We start from the raw sequence: 14,753 nt of genomic DNA, 5'->3' as shown, positions 1-14,753 counted from the left end.
CAATTTAAAAAAAAAATAATGACAATGAATAAAATTAAATAAAATAATTCTTTTTAAAAAAGAAAAAAAAAGATGGATTTTTGCTATAGGGCTCTCTGGAGAAACAGAAAGTGAGAAATCACCCGCATGGGAGATGACCATGCCACAATTCCTTCTCCTCCATTTTCCTCTCAGGATTTTGGGTGCACACACACACACACTCACACACACACTCACATGCACACACACACACACACACACACACACTCACACGCACACACACAATAACACACATGCCTATGAGTTTTACGTCACTGGATCCAGGTCTCAAACTATGGACTATTTGGGAGTCCAGTAATATAACTATTATGCCATCTGCTGGTCCTGGGAGGGATAGACTTATAATTGAGACAGGGCACGTGAACTTGTAGGATAGTTGAAAAAATTATAGTTCTTTACCCAAAGGTTGGTTACCAAAGTGTACTTCCTTTTATTAATTTTTTGTGTGGTTTTCAATATGTGCAATTGTTTCAGGTTGCTTTTCTGTTACTTACAACAGCATACATTTATCATTTATAAAGTATAGATGTTTATTTAGCTCACAGTTTTGGAGACCCAGGGTCAAGGGATCACATCTAGTGGGCATCTTCTCATTGGTGGAGACTCTCTGAAGAGTCCCAAGAAGGCGCAGATTATCACATAATGGATGGGAAAAGCTCCTGTGTATCTGGTCTCTCCTTATAGAGCTATCAGAATTTAAACATCGGGCCCCACCTTATGACCTAATCTAATTCTATTCACTTCCCCAGACCCTACCTTTTTTTTTTTTTAATAGTTTAATTTGATTAAGAATGTTCTTCTTCTTCTTCTTTTTAGAGGTTTTTGCTATAGGACGCGTGTGCTCACCAGACAGACACACAGAGACAGAGAGATAGAAAGTGAGAAATCACTCCCCGGTGGGGGGATAGCCACTCTGCAATCTCTTCTCCTCCATTCTCCTCTTGGGATCTTGGGCACGCACACACATGTGCCTGGCATGAGTTTAAGCCACCAGGTCCGGGACTCAAACTGTGGTCAGCTACACGGGAGTTCAGGGACATAGCCATTACGCTGGTTCCCCCAAGGCCCTACCATTTAACACCATAATCAGAGTAACTTTTTACCCTCTTAATTCCATCACAACCAGAAAATGCTTTTTAAGTCTTATATTAAAGTGAAACTATTTTCTTGTAAAAAAAGAGAAAAAAATGACATATGGAGAGAAAGAGTGAAAGAGAGAGAGAAAAGAGAGAAAGAGAGAGGAGGGAGGAAGAAAGGAAGAGAGGAAAGAGGGAACACAACCAAACTTTTACATATGAACTTTTGGGAGACATACTCAACCATAACAGTGTTTTAGTCTATAACAAGTGGGTTAAATTAAAATAAGATTAGAGGGAAGTTGGTGAATCTGTGGAAGGGAATGTCTGATGGGTACTTAAAGTCACCAGCTTTAAGAGCTAAAGGTTACTGGAAAGATAGTGTGTATTTAGGACGCAAAGCAGATGATATAGGAAAGTTGGTTTGTTGTGCAGTAGCAAATGAACATTTTATTAAAGGAAGCCCTGACTGTAGCATTCTGCTAATTTTCATATATATATATTTTAACTTTCCTACTGTAGCTATTTTCCAACTACCTAGAGGATTTCACTAAGCACAGAGATTAGAAATAGTTCTAGTCATTCTGACTGGGGTTAGGTGATATCACATTGTGGTTTTGATCTTCCTTATGATGAGGGATGTTGAGCATTTTTTCATATGCCTTTTAGCTATTCATATGTCTTCTTTAGGGAGTCATTTTTTTTAGCTCATTCTCCCATCTTTTAATTAAGTTGATTATCTTTTTTTCGGGTAAGCCGCTTGAGTTCCCTGTGTATTCTGGTTACCAGTTCCTTATCTGAAACATAGTTTACAAAAATATTTTCCCATTCTAAGGGCTGTTGATTCACACTATTTACTGTGTTTTTTTTTTTTTTTCTTTTTCCCCATGCAGAAACTTCTTAATCGATGTAATCCCACTTGTCTATTTTTGGGATTATTGCCTGTGCTTTTGGGGTCTTATTTAAAAAGTCTTCGCCTACCCCAATGCTTCCCAGAGTTTGTCCAGTGTTTTCCACCAGTAGTTTACAGTTTGAGGTCTTAGGTTTGATTTTTGATTCACTTTGAGTTGATTTTTGTCAATGACAAGGGGAAGGGGTTTAGATTACTCTTTCTGAAGGTGGATATCCCGTTTTTCCAGCTCCATTTGCTAAAGAGGTTTTCCTTTTTCCCATTGGATTAACTGGTATCCTTTGTCAAAAATCAGCTGGCTGGGGACCAGTGGTTAGAGTAATGGCTATGTCGCTGGACTCCCATGTAGTCAACTGCAGTTCATGTCCCGGACCCGGTGGCTTAAAACTCACTCCGGGCGCATGTGCATGTGTGCTCAAAATCCCAAGAGGAGAAGGGATTGTGGCATGGCCATTCCCCCTGGGGGATGATTTCTCGCTTTCTGTCTCTCTGTCTCTCTCAGTCTGCCTGGTGAGCACACATGCCCTATGGCAAAAACCTCTCCAAAAAAAAAAAATCAGTTGTCTGTATATTTAGGAGTTTATTTCTGGGGTTTCTATTCTGTTCCTTTTATCCACATGTCTGTTTTTCTTGTGCCAATACCATGCTGTTTTGACTCTCACAGCTTTATAGTATATTTTCAGGTCAGGGAGTGATGCCACCCACTCCACTCTTCTTGTGTAGGATTGCATTGGTGATACGAGGTCTTTTATAATTCCTGACAAATTCTTTTCTTTTCTTTTAGTTTTTCAATGAATATTTAATAACAAGGTAAATAACATATGGTTATCTAACATGTAATTTTATGTCACTGCAGCTAAAGCAAACATTGTGTTGACTGGGTAAAAGGAGTTGGTTTGTGTGTATGCTTCAACACAATTTAAAAAAATACTGTAATTATTCACTTCAGAACTCCAGAGTTTGAGCAGATGTTCTTTTCTTTTATCACACGGGAAAGGAAAATTCCTTCGAAGATCATTTGAAGCCTGGACGATTTTCCATAACTATATTTTTCCAGATCATTCTGTAGAGTCTTCAAAATTCAGAAAATACAGGAAAGCTTTAATTCAGCCTTTTAGAGAAGACATTCCAACTTACATGATCTCAACCGCAAGAAGAATGTTGGTGGTGATCATGGTGCAAGAATGAAGAAGCTTTTTCTTTACACAGTAATTATCCCATATGCCTACTTCTGCTGCTACCATTGGCTTGCCTGTGTTCAGGTCTACACCCACAAGTTGACCTGATTCTGAATGTTCTGCTTGAATTTTAACTAATGTTTCCTGAAGGTCAAAACCAGAATTCTGAGCAAGAACCTTGGGAATAATGAGTAATGCATCTGCAAATGCTTGGACTCCAAGCTGGGCCCTGCCCTTTATACTCAGCTTGTACTTAATCAGGGCTTCTTCCATGGCCACTTCTACTACACCAGCAGCCAGTACCACACAACCATCATCAATAGCATTTTTGAAGGCCTTTAAGCCATCTCTTATTGCATCTTTGATTTGAGTGAGTGTGTGTTTGTTTGGTCCTTTGACCAATAATGTAACAGAACGAGGATTGTTACATTTCTCAATAAAGGTGAACTTCTCTTCTCCCAATGTGTACTCATACACAAGTCCTGCATGTCCCAAGCAATCAGGATTTAGGTTATCAAAAGAATTTAGAGTTACCCCACCACAAGCAGGAGTCAGTCTCTTCATAGTTCTCCTTTTAGCTCTGCGCAGAGCAATAATGCCTTCTTCTGCAAGAGCATCTAAGGACAATTCCCTTTTGATTAATAACAAATCCTTTGTCTGAAAAGCCACAGTCTTTCTTTTTCAGTTCTATTCTTTTTTTTAACTCTATCTCCAATGAATTTTCTTTCAGCTTTTACTAGTTTTTCTCTCTCTTCTGCACTCTTGTAAAAAATGCCAGAATTCACTTCTGGTTTTTCATATTCTAACGGCACATTTCATGTGAGGATGTACACATCTTCTACTCTTTTCTTCATATCAGGATGCTGTGCCCCATGGTCCAAATCAAGTCCTCTAGTTAAGCTTGGATCAGTTTCAGATTTATGTTTCATCTCCATGATCTCAACCATGAAGAAGTCAATAGGTTCATCTTGTTTTTTAATGGCCCAAATGGAGTCCACTTCTGTTAAGACATCTGCAAGTTCAGCATGAACTTTAGTACGAAGAGCTGTTCTGATCACATCTATAAGTGTTTTCCTGTCCATCTCTCTGCTTACTTTGACTTGTTTCAGAAACTGAAGGGCCTTCTCCTTTGCAGCTTCAAATCCTTCAGTGATTATTCTGAGATGAAGACCTTCAGAAATGTGCAGATCCCCCTGTTTTCAGCAGCTCTCCGATGATAAGGACATTGGAAATAGTACCGTCACCAGTTATGTCATCCTGGGCTGTTGCTACTTTTGCTACTAAGGAGGCTGTTGGGTGTTGAATTTGCATTTTGTGAAGCAGCACATTGCCGTCTTTGGTTGGTGTGATTTCACCAGCACCAGAACAAACATCTTCATGGTTCCCTTAGGCCCCAAGTTGGTCCTCAGCACATCCTGCAGCCCCTGAGCCCACTGATGTTGACCGCCAGTGCCACCTGGGCTCGGGCCATCTCGACCTTGGGGTTCAGGGTCTTCACAGCTGCCATAACTGCCCCAGCAGAGGAAGAGGAGGAAACCCAACGTGCACAGTACCCAGAGCCGGCTCGGCATCTAATTCCAGACAAATTCTATGATTGTCTTTTCCAGATCTGTGAAGAATGTCTCTGGTACTTTAATTGGGATTTCACTAAATATGTATATTAATTTGAGTAGAATTGCTATTTTGACCTTCCAATCCAGGAACATAAGATGTCCTTCCATTTTCTTGTGTCATTTTCCATTTCTTTTTTTAGCTTCTCATAATTTTCCTTAGAAAGGTCTTTAACTTCTTTGGTTAGATTTATCCTCGGTATCTTATACTTTTTGTGACTATGGTAAATGGAATGACTTTCTTCAGTTCTATCTCAGTCTTCCTGCTGTTTGTATATAGAAATGCTATAGATTTCTGTCTGTTGATTTTGTGTCCAGCAATTTTACTGTATTTGTTTATTACTTTCAGGAAACTTTTTGTGGATACCATTGGATCTTCTATGTATACAATCATGTCATCTGGAAATACAGATAATTTCACCTTTTCTTTTCCTATTCGAATGCCTTTTATTTCATTCTGTTTTCTGATTGCATTGGCAAGGTCTTCTGGTACTATATTGAAAAGGAGTGAAGAAAGTGGGCATCCTGTCTTATACCAGTTTTTAGCAGATAAACTTTCAGCTTTTCCCCATTCAGGATGATGTTAGCTATGGGTTTTTCAAAGAGAGATTTTATTGTGTTGGGAAATGACCCTTCTAGGCCAATTGTGCTGAGAGACTTGATCATGAAGGGATGTTGTACCTTACCAAATGCTTTTTCTGCATCAATTGATATGATCATATGTTTTCAATCTTTTTTTCTGTTAATATGGTGTATTACATATATGGTTTTATGTATGTCGATCCATCCTTGCATCCCTGAAATAAAGATAAAAAAAATGATAAGTGTTGTTGAAGATGTGGTGAAAGGGGAACTCTCCTACACTGCTGGTGGGAGTGTAAATTGGTCCAGCTACTGTGGAGCACAATATGGAGATTCCTCAAAAATCTACAAATAGGGACCAACAGTTAGCGTAATGGCTATGTCGCTGGACTCCCACGTAGTCGAATGCAGTTCACGTCCCAGACCCGGTGGCTTAAAACTCACGCCGGGCGCATGTGCATGCATGCCCAAGATCCCGAGAGGAGAATGGAGGAGAAGGGAATGCGGCATGACCATCCCTCCTGGGGGTGATTTCTTGCTTTCTGTCTCTCTGTCTTTCTCTGTCTGGCTGGCGAGCGCACGTGCCCTATTGCAAAAACCTCTCAAAAAAAAAATCTACAAATAGAACTTCCATATGATCCAGCAATCCCATTCCTTAGTATCTACCCAAAGGACAGAAGAATGCTTAGTCAGTTACGGGCTTGCACATCTATGTTTATTGTGGCATTATTCACAATTGCTAAGACATGGAACCAACCCAAATGTCCACAAACAGAAGAATGGATTGAAAAAGTTTGACACATTTACTCTATGGAATACTACTCAGCCATAAAAAACAAGACCCTAGCTTTTGACAGAAAGTAGATGAGTATGTAAGATTTACTACTGAGTGAAGCAAGCCAGGCTATGAAGGAGAGACATTGTATGTCTCCACTTAATATATACTGACTGTCTGCACTCTATGGCTGAAACTGAATGACTAGAGGTTATAGAAACATAGAAAATGATTATGGATAACAGATACAGTGTGGGAAGAGGGCAGGAGAAAGAGGATAGTTTGAGGAAAGACATTAAGGAGAAAAATAGAGAGACAAGACATTTATGGGACAAAGAAATGGGTTATTATCTATTGATGATAATATGTGTAGTATCCCCAACTGGACTGATGAGAAATGTATTCATGTTGGAACATTAGCTTTACAAGCTAAGCGACATATGTGATTGAATGTACCAAAGAAATTGAAAGTTAATAAAGCAAAAGCAAAAAAAAAAAAAAAAAAAAGAAATAGCTCTAGAAAACTACTGACTGGATGGGTATGAAGTATAAATTCCATCGTCTTCCACTTTTGTTTCCTGAAACATCCACATCTGGGATTTATCATAATGTATTCTTACAAACATAATCATTGTTCTGTTTTGATCAAGACTTAATATAAAGCAGGAGCTGAATGGTGGCAGAAGCAGAATGTGATGCTCAATGAGGCAGACACACATGGAATAGTCCTGGCTTTGTGTCCAGAGATCTTCCTGAATTGCTGGGGTATGTACCCGTAATTGGGCTGGCTGGAGCAGGGAGTGGATTGTGGCATCAGAATCTTATTAAACGTGCTGTCTCCCTATCTCTCTCTCGCTCTCTTTCTCACTCATGGAAGAAATAAATAAACTTTATAATAAAATACCATAGATGGTCTTTGTGAGAGTCAAGCCAGAGAATCAACAGGACCCTCATTGTTTGTTTCTTTTGCCCTTTTTGTCACTTACAAGATGCCAACTTTTCTACTGAAAAGGGGTAAGAGTGTTTCTGAACCCTGATTTTAGGTGGATAAGGTGAAAACTCTTAGAGGAATATGTGGAAGACAAGGCTGAGCTAGGAAATAATTCAAGGTGACTGAGTTGCTGAAGTTCTCTCTTCCAAGAGAGAAACCTTGGAAGCTGTATGTCTTTGGCTTGAGTGATAAGATGGTGTCTGCCTCTGGGTGGTATGAAGGTGGGTTATAGAAGGAATGCAGCAAAACTCTAGGCTTGAGTATAACTATGTACTATCTTATGGATTAAGCCAATATGTACTTTTCAGGGAAATCAAATTTTATGGCTTAATAACTTTCAAAAACTGATTTAGGGAACATGAAATATTGATGTGGCTTCCTGCTAGTCTCCTGCTTCTGAGCACTGAGAATACGTGAAGCAAAACATCTTAGCATTCCTCTTTACAAGGTCATCAGAGAGCTGGGGATCTAAGCACTGCCTCAGAACCACTCAGGGGCATCTTTGAAGATCCAACTTCATGGACCTCATTCCAGAGCTTCTGGATTCAAGGATTTGGGAGCAGGGCCTACAATATCTATTTTCCAAAAACTTTTCCAAGGAGTTCTTATATAATCAGCCCACTAACTGGCGTTTTGGAAAATTTAGGTACTAACTCTCTTTATGAGAACATATTTTGAGGCAGAAAGCATGATAGAAGGGAGGAAGGACTGGAGTGAGAAAGGGAACCATGGAGCAAGTATGCCCTGTGACCTTAAATGAAACTCTGACACATGGTAAAGGGACTCAGCATCCCTCAAGTATTTCCATCATCTTTTCCCCATACTCAACTGTGGCCTCTCAGCCTCTAGTCTGTACCATCCAAACTTCACACTGGATTCTTCTAACCCTGTTTATCCTAATCTAAGGAAAAGATTACTAAAGGACTCTTTATCACTTTGGGGGGTTAGCGCTATAACAGAGGACAGGAATAGCAGACTCATCTTGAATTATGGTCCTTCACACATGAATATATATATAGTGTGTGCAAGGGGCAATAGGAGTGATGGACTTGACTAAGGGCCTTCTCCAAGATGGCAAAATCACACCCTATACATGGCCTTCTGTGAATAAAAAGTGCCCCTCCTAGTGCTAAGGAAAACCAGGTATGGAGTGAGAACAACATAGCAAAGGAGCTCTTTCTCTCCATTCCTGTCCAAAACTTCCCCTCTCTTGTATGCCATTAAAGGAGATACAGAATGTGAAGTACCCAGCCGTGTTCTTAGTACACAGTACACCCTCAGTTCCGGAGTATTCCCTTCTCCTTCCTAGTGAACACTCAGACTTCCAGCACACCAGCATCATGGGCACACCTGGCATGGGAGCTCCAGGCATGTTCAAGTTGACTCAGGATCCAAATCTGCCTCCCACCTTGTGGCTCCCTTAAACTACAGTGGCACCCTATGTCTGCACCATTGTACCTGGACCTCTTACATTATTCAGACATGTAACCAATTATAGTGTGTATGTGTGGGAACATGTTACGTGAGAAACTGAGGGACTTGACATTTCCCATGTCCCTTACTTATTTTCTTAAGAGAGCTTTTTGTTTGTTTGTTTGTTTTTGCTATAGGGCATGTGAGCTCACCAGAGAGACAAAGACAGAGAGACACAAAGAGAGATATTACCCTCCAGGGCAAAAGGCCACACTGCAGTCCCTTCTCTTCCCTTCTCCTCTCAGGATTCTTTTTTTTTTTTTTTTTGAGAGAGATTTTCGCTATAGGGCGCGTGCGCTCGCCAGACAGACAGAGAGAGACATAGAGACAGAAAGCGAGAAATCACCCCCCAGGGGGGATGGTCACGCCGCAATCCCTTCTCCTCCATTCTCCTCTCGGGATCATGGGCACGCACGCACACGCGCCCGGCGTGAGTTTTAAGCCACCGGGTCCGGGACGTGAACCGCGGTCGACTACGTGGGAGTCCAGCGACATAGCCATTACGCTAACTGCTGGTTCCCTCCTCTCAGGATTCTTGACACTCACATATATGTACCTGTAATGAGTTTCAAATTGCTGGGTCCAGGACTTGAACTACGGTCAGTCATGTAGGAGTCCCGTGCCTTAATCACTATACCACCTACTGGTCTCCCATGTCTCTTATATTTAAGAAGAAACATTGCAGAGGGACTATAACTTTAACATACATGCTTGATGAGATTTTTATATATTAAAGTTTTAGGATCATTCTGAGTCTTCATCCTTTAGGGAGCCTTCCATCTGATAACATTTACTGAGTGCCAGTTCTATCCCAAAAGTCACAAGGGGGCCAAATGGTGGCACAGCGGTAGAATGTGACTCTCTGCAGGCTGTCCCACACGGGAAAGTTCTGAGTCCACATGCAGAGATTTCTCTGTGTATGCCGGGCACTTGCATGGCCATAACCTGGGGCTGACTGAGGCTGAGTATGGATCAAGACCCTATTGAGCATGTTCTCTGTCTTCCTCATGGAAGAACTAAAGACATAAATTTAAAAAAGTCTAAGTATATGACCAGTAATTCCAGTCTTAGATATTTACCCAAAAGATAGAAAAACCCTTGCATATCCATGTTTATTATAGCATTATTTACAATTGCTAGGACATGGAATCAACCCAAATGTCCAAAAATAGATGAGTGGGTTGGGAAAATGTGGCATATATACTTTAGGAATACTACTCAGCCATAAAAATCAATGAGAGTCTGACCTTTGATATAAAGTGGATGAATATGGAAGACTTAATGTTAAGTGAAGCAATCCAGAGATTGAAAGATGGACTTTGTATGTCCCCACTCAATATAGACCAAATATCTGTGCTCTATGGCAGAAACTGAAAGTTTGGAAGGTACAGAAGCAGGGAGGGCAACGTAGATACTAGAATTAGTAAGGATGGGGTAATATGGGGGGTAGGTGATAGGTAGGGAGGGGAGTAGGGGAAAAAAAACATTTAATTGACACAAAAATGAAAAGTTATTTGCTGAATTTGGTGATGATAATATATATAGTAATGTCTTTGTTTTGACTGATATGCTTCATAGTCATGTTGGAAAAAGCAAAGTTGTACACTGTAAAGATATATAGCAATGAAAGGTAAGTTTTAAAAAATAAATTAATTAAAATGAAAGAAAGTCAAAGAGGCTAAACGTCTCAGAGGAAGTTCAGTTCACGTAGCTCTTCTCTAGCCCTCATGAATCTTTAGGGCTGAGAGGATGGTCATTTCCTCCATCCTGCCCACAGTAACAGCATCTTTGGGCAGACACATCTGACGTTACGGCATCATGAGAGGACTGGTGTCTGTGGGGACAGTGACCATCGCAGTGTGGACAGACATGAAAGTGTGCTGGCCGCCGCCTCAGGGAGGAACTGAATCCTGAGAAACAAGCCTGCGAAAGGGGAGTGGAGGGCAGACTGTAAATAACCAGTACGATATAGACAGTACCACCATGCGTCTGGCACTTTGCTTTAACTAATGTTATTTTATTTAATCAGCATAACATATAGGTATTATTATAACCTGACATTAGCACATCAAGCGTCTACTTTTAATTCCAGCCAAGGCAAAGAAGCTTGGAAAACAGAAGCATTCCCAGCAGGCAGCCACGCTGGGCAGCAGAAAACCGTACAGAGCCAAACGCAGATCCCGTCTGAAGTGTCAATTATATTTCTAACAATTGCATATGGATTTCATTAGCCAGCTAAATGGTACCTATTCTAGCATCCTGCCAGCTGGAGGGATTTCCAGTAGGAAATGTGAGAAGGGAATAGGTCCAGGAATCTCAGGTTCCCCAGGGCCTTCTGGAATTCATACAGATTAAGCCAGATAAGGTCAGCTCTAAATTCTCTCCCCGTCTTCCTGCACCCTCTGCACTGGCTGCCTCACAAATGAATGAGGCCCGAGCACCTGTATCTGTCCAGAGGCGATCAGGGCTGCTTTTCTGGCATCCTTTTGGACCTCTGAGGCTGAGTTCCCCTCTGGGATGGTAGGCAGAAGCAAAAAAAGAATTCATTCAGCACCAGCTCTCTGTGGGAAACTTGTATCTCTTTGACATGAGGGTTCTTTATTATATGCTTCCTATTACATCTTTAGCACCGCTTTGTGTCGGCTTTTCCCATAGGTTAAATATAAAGACGGGTAACCTAATCCTGAAGGTAACAGAATAATCTTAGAGGACACAGGGCTCCTATTTAATTCTTGCCAAATGACAGGATATACCCAGACTTTGAACAGACCCCTGCAGAACTCCAGCAAGTTTTTGTGTCTTGCCGAGCTTGGAGTCAGAATCTTCCCTTTCTATTCTTTTTTCCCACTCCCAGGCAGGATCTGATTTCACACCAATTGGTCTGTAAGAGGATAATGGTATCACAGTTCAGGACAGGCAACCATGGAGAATTGTTTTATAGGCTTCTGTTACTCAAGACGTTTCAGTGGCCTGGGCTGGGTCTCAGCTTTCAAGGAGAGAGTCAATTCCAGGGCAGAAGACGGTGTGGCAAAGTAGAAAAAAACATGGGCTTTAGCATCAGGTTGACACCGGTGGGAAACACAGCTCTGTCTCTTGTTCGCTATGATCTTAGCCAGTGTCTGGGACTCAGTTTCCTAATAAGCAACATGATGGTAAAAACATAGACCCATCTTGTAGAAATTTCGCAGGAATACAACTAAGGGAATATGTAGAATGACATTCAGAATGGAAGGAGGGCATGTCTTTTTATACTCAGCCTTCTTTTAAAAATCATTTGAAAGTGATTTGAGTGCTGCCTAACTAATGCTCTCCCTGCCTGGGATGGTATCCCATACTGTCCTCTGCACAGCCCATGGTCATGATGGTCAACACTGGGATGGCAGTGGGATTCGTTTGGGAAGGTCTGGAGATTTTAGTTTTCTACATGGACTCCATTTGTATGTACAGAAAACCCTTCCTGAGGGTCTTTAATGTATTGGATGAACATTGTTTTAGGTGCTGAGGGTATTGCAAGTGAGAAACACACAGACGCTGTGAATCTCAAGGGACATGTAGGCTGACAGGGAGCCATGGCTACAGGGGCTTTGGTAGAGGCTCGGGCTACAGTGGGATGACATAGAAGGTGACATCAGTTCTTTCAGGGATGGGAGGAGCCAAGAGGGGCATGAAGCAGGAAGTGAGTTTGTGCTGAGACTTGAGGATAAGAAGCTGCAAAAATTCATTACAGCAATTTCTAGACCAAGGAAACTACTTGGGCAAATTAATGACTACCTGGAGGCTGGCTAAGTGTCACAGTGGTAGCGTGTTGCTCAAGCAATACTGGATTCACATGGAAGATCTCAGGTTCAGTTCCCCAGTCAACCTGTACATGCCAGGCCCACATCCATGATCCTGGCTGACTGGGAAGACTGAGAGTAGGAGGGGTAGGATCATGGGATGAGATTCTGTTGAGGACACTTAAGAAATAAAAACAAACTGTAAAAAATCAGCCTGAGAAGATCAAGAAATAGGCAAAATTCATGGTGGCCAAATGGAGCATGGAGCATGGGAGAGCCTATAGATGAGGTTGGAGAGATGCTATTGTGGCCAAGCCCTGAAAGGCTTTTAGCATATTAAGTCAGGATCCCCAACCCTGGGCTGTGGACTGGCTGGGATATAGATTGGCTGGGATGTGGACTGGCTGGTCTGTAGTCTATTGTCCCCTATCCCCCAAGGCCACACAGTTGTGGGGGATAGGGCAGTGGTAGATGAGAGAGCAAGGCTTCATCTGTGTTTGTCTGCAGCAGCTCTCCATCACTTGCATTACTGTCTGAACTCTGCCTCTTGTCAGATCAGGAACAGCATTTTTCTCATGGGAGCATGAAACTTATGGCTGTGTGATAATTTAATTGTATATTGTGACATGATTATGGTGGAAATGGGGTGCACAGTGGATGTGATGTGCTTGGATCATCCTAGGACCTGCCTCTCTCTTTCCACACTCCCAACTTCTCCAGTCCGTGGAGGGACTATCTTCCATGAGGTCGGTCTCTGGTGCCAGGAAGGTTGGGGACCACTGTGTTAAGGAGTTTTACTATAATCCCAAGTGGTATTATGGAACCAACAAAGTTTTTTTCTTGTAACAAAGTGGGATAATTAGATTTGCACTTCAAGGTAAAACTTCTGCTACAATGAAGAGTGTCTATGAGAAGTGAAGTCTTATTTTTATCTACTGTTTGAGATTGAACATGAAATTGTCTTATTTTTATCTACTGTTTGAGATTGAACTATTTCTTGAGTCTCTGACTTGAAGTTTTTCATTTGGGGAAATTCCTAGCCAGTATCTCTGCAAATATTGCTTTTGATTCTATTTTTAAAAATTATTATTCAGACATTAAATCGCTATACGTCATTTAGATTGTGAAGAGACTTTACCCAGCATGATATACACCTCAGTCCAGCCCAGTTGAGACCACCATACACATCCTTGTCAACAGATAATAAGCCTTATCTGTGTCCCACAAGTATCTTACCTCTCCATTTCCCCCCCAAATTTCCTACACTCTTGCCCTCTCACACTCTCTTTCCAATTTGTCTCTAGTGTCCATTACAATTTTTAATGCTTCTATCTTCCTCTGTTCTTTTTCTGTAAATTTTGTCATGTGCCACCTCTTTTTTAGACACGTTTCTAAATTTTCCATCTTTGTTTCTTTTTGTGATTTTTGTAATCTATTTGTATAATCTATTTTTGTTAATAAAGCTTTATTAAAAGTGGACAACTGTGTCCGCTTATTTGTATATTGTCAGTGGTGGCTTTTGTAGTTGAAGGCAAAGGTGAATAGTTTCAACAGAGGCTGTATGGCCTACAAAACCTAAAATATTTACTATCTGGACCTTTAAAGAAAGTTTGCTGATCTCTAAGCTAACCTGTTGTTAAACCATCTACTGCGTTTTGAATTTCAATTATCCACTTTTCAGTTATGTCATTTCTAGTGGATTCTTTTTAATGACTTTCCATGTCCTGTTATGTTGTCCATCTTTGAATTTTTAAACATGCCAATTACAATCACTTTGAAATCCATAACAAATTCTGAGTAGCATCAGTATCTTTCTCTCTTATTTGTTTTTATCTTTTTTCTCCCTCTCTCTTGGTTTTGACTATTTTGTGTTTGATCTCCCGGTGACTGGTTTTTGATATATTAGAGATTTTAAGTCTTTTGTCTAGATGAGATTTCCTTCTGATAGAATCGACCATGATTTCCATCAGGCAACCGTTCAGGGCAGACAAGCTTAATTCTATTGGGTTGAACTGACAGTCTTTGCAAAAGCTGGTGTTCCTTGTTTATCATTCCTTTTAGGGAGCTAAATATTTAAGAGTCACAATGAAATCCAGAATTGTTCACCAGGGGTCCTTTTTCCTGGTGGACTCTGAACTCCACCTCCTGTCCCCACCCCTAGTTAGTTAAATTCTGTTTCTGGACCATCGCTTTCTGCTTAGTTTTCTACCTCACAGTGGTTCTCTTTGAATTGGCAAATATTTTGAACAGAAAAGTAGTGCTAATACTAGGGCCACATATTGCATTTTTCTTTTCTCTGACATCTTGGTTCTACAAGATCTTTTAGCTGTGTAACTCTCTGGA

At 41.0% G+C, this 14,753-nt stretch overlaps 1 pseudogene; it reads right to left on the bottom strand.

Annotated features, from left to right (window-relative positions):
* Positions 1 to 3,131: 3,131 nt before the first annotated feature.
* On the bottom strand, positions 3,132 to 4,710 carry LOC102488009 (T-complex protein 1 subunit zeta pseudogene; annotated as a pseudogene).
* Positions 4,711 to 14,753: the final 10,043 nt, after the last annotated feature.

Source organism: Tupaia chinensis, unplaced genomic scaffold (assembly GCF_000334495.1).
Source record: "Tupaia chinensis unplaced genomic scaffold, TupChi_1.0 Scaffold000495_1, whole genome shotgun sequence".
In the NCBI taxonomy this organism is placed as follows: domain Eukaryota; kingdom Metazoa; phylum Chordata; class Mammalia; order Scandentia; family Tupaiidae; genus Tupaia; species Tupaia belangeri.
Note: the sequence above shows the minus strand (reverse complement) of the source record. Positions and strands in the feature narration are given on the sequence as shown.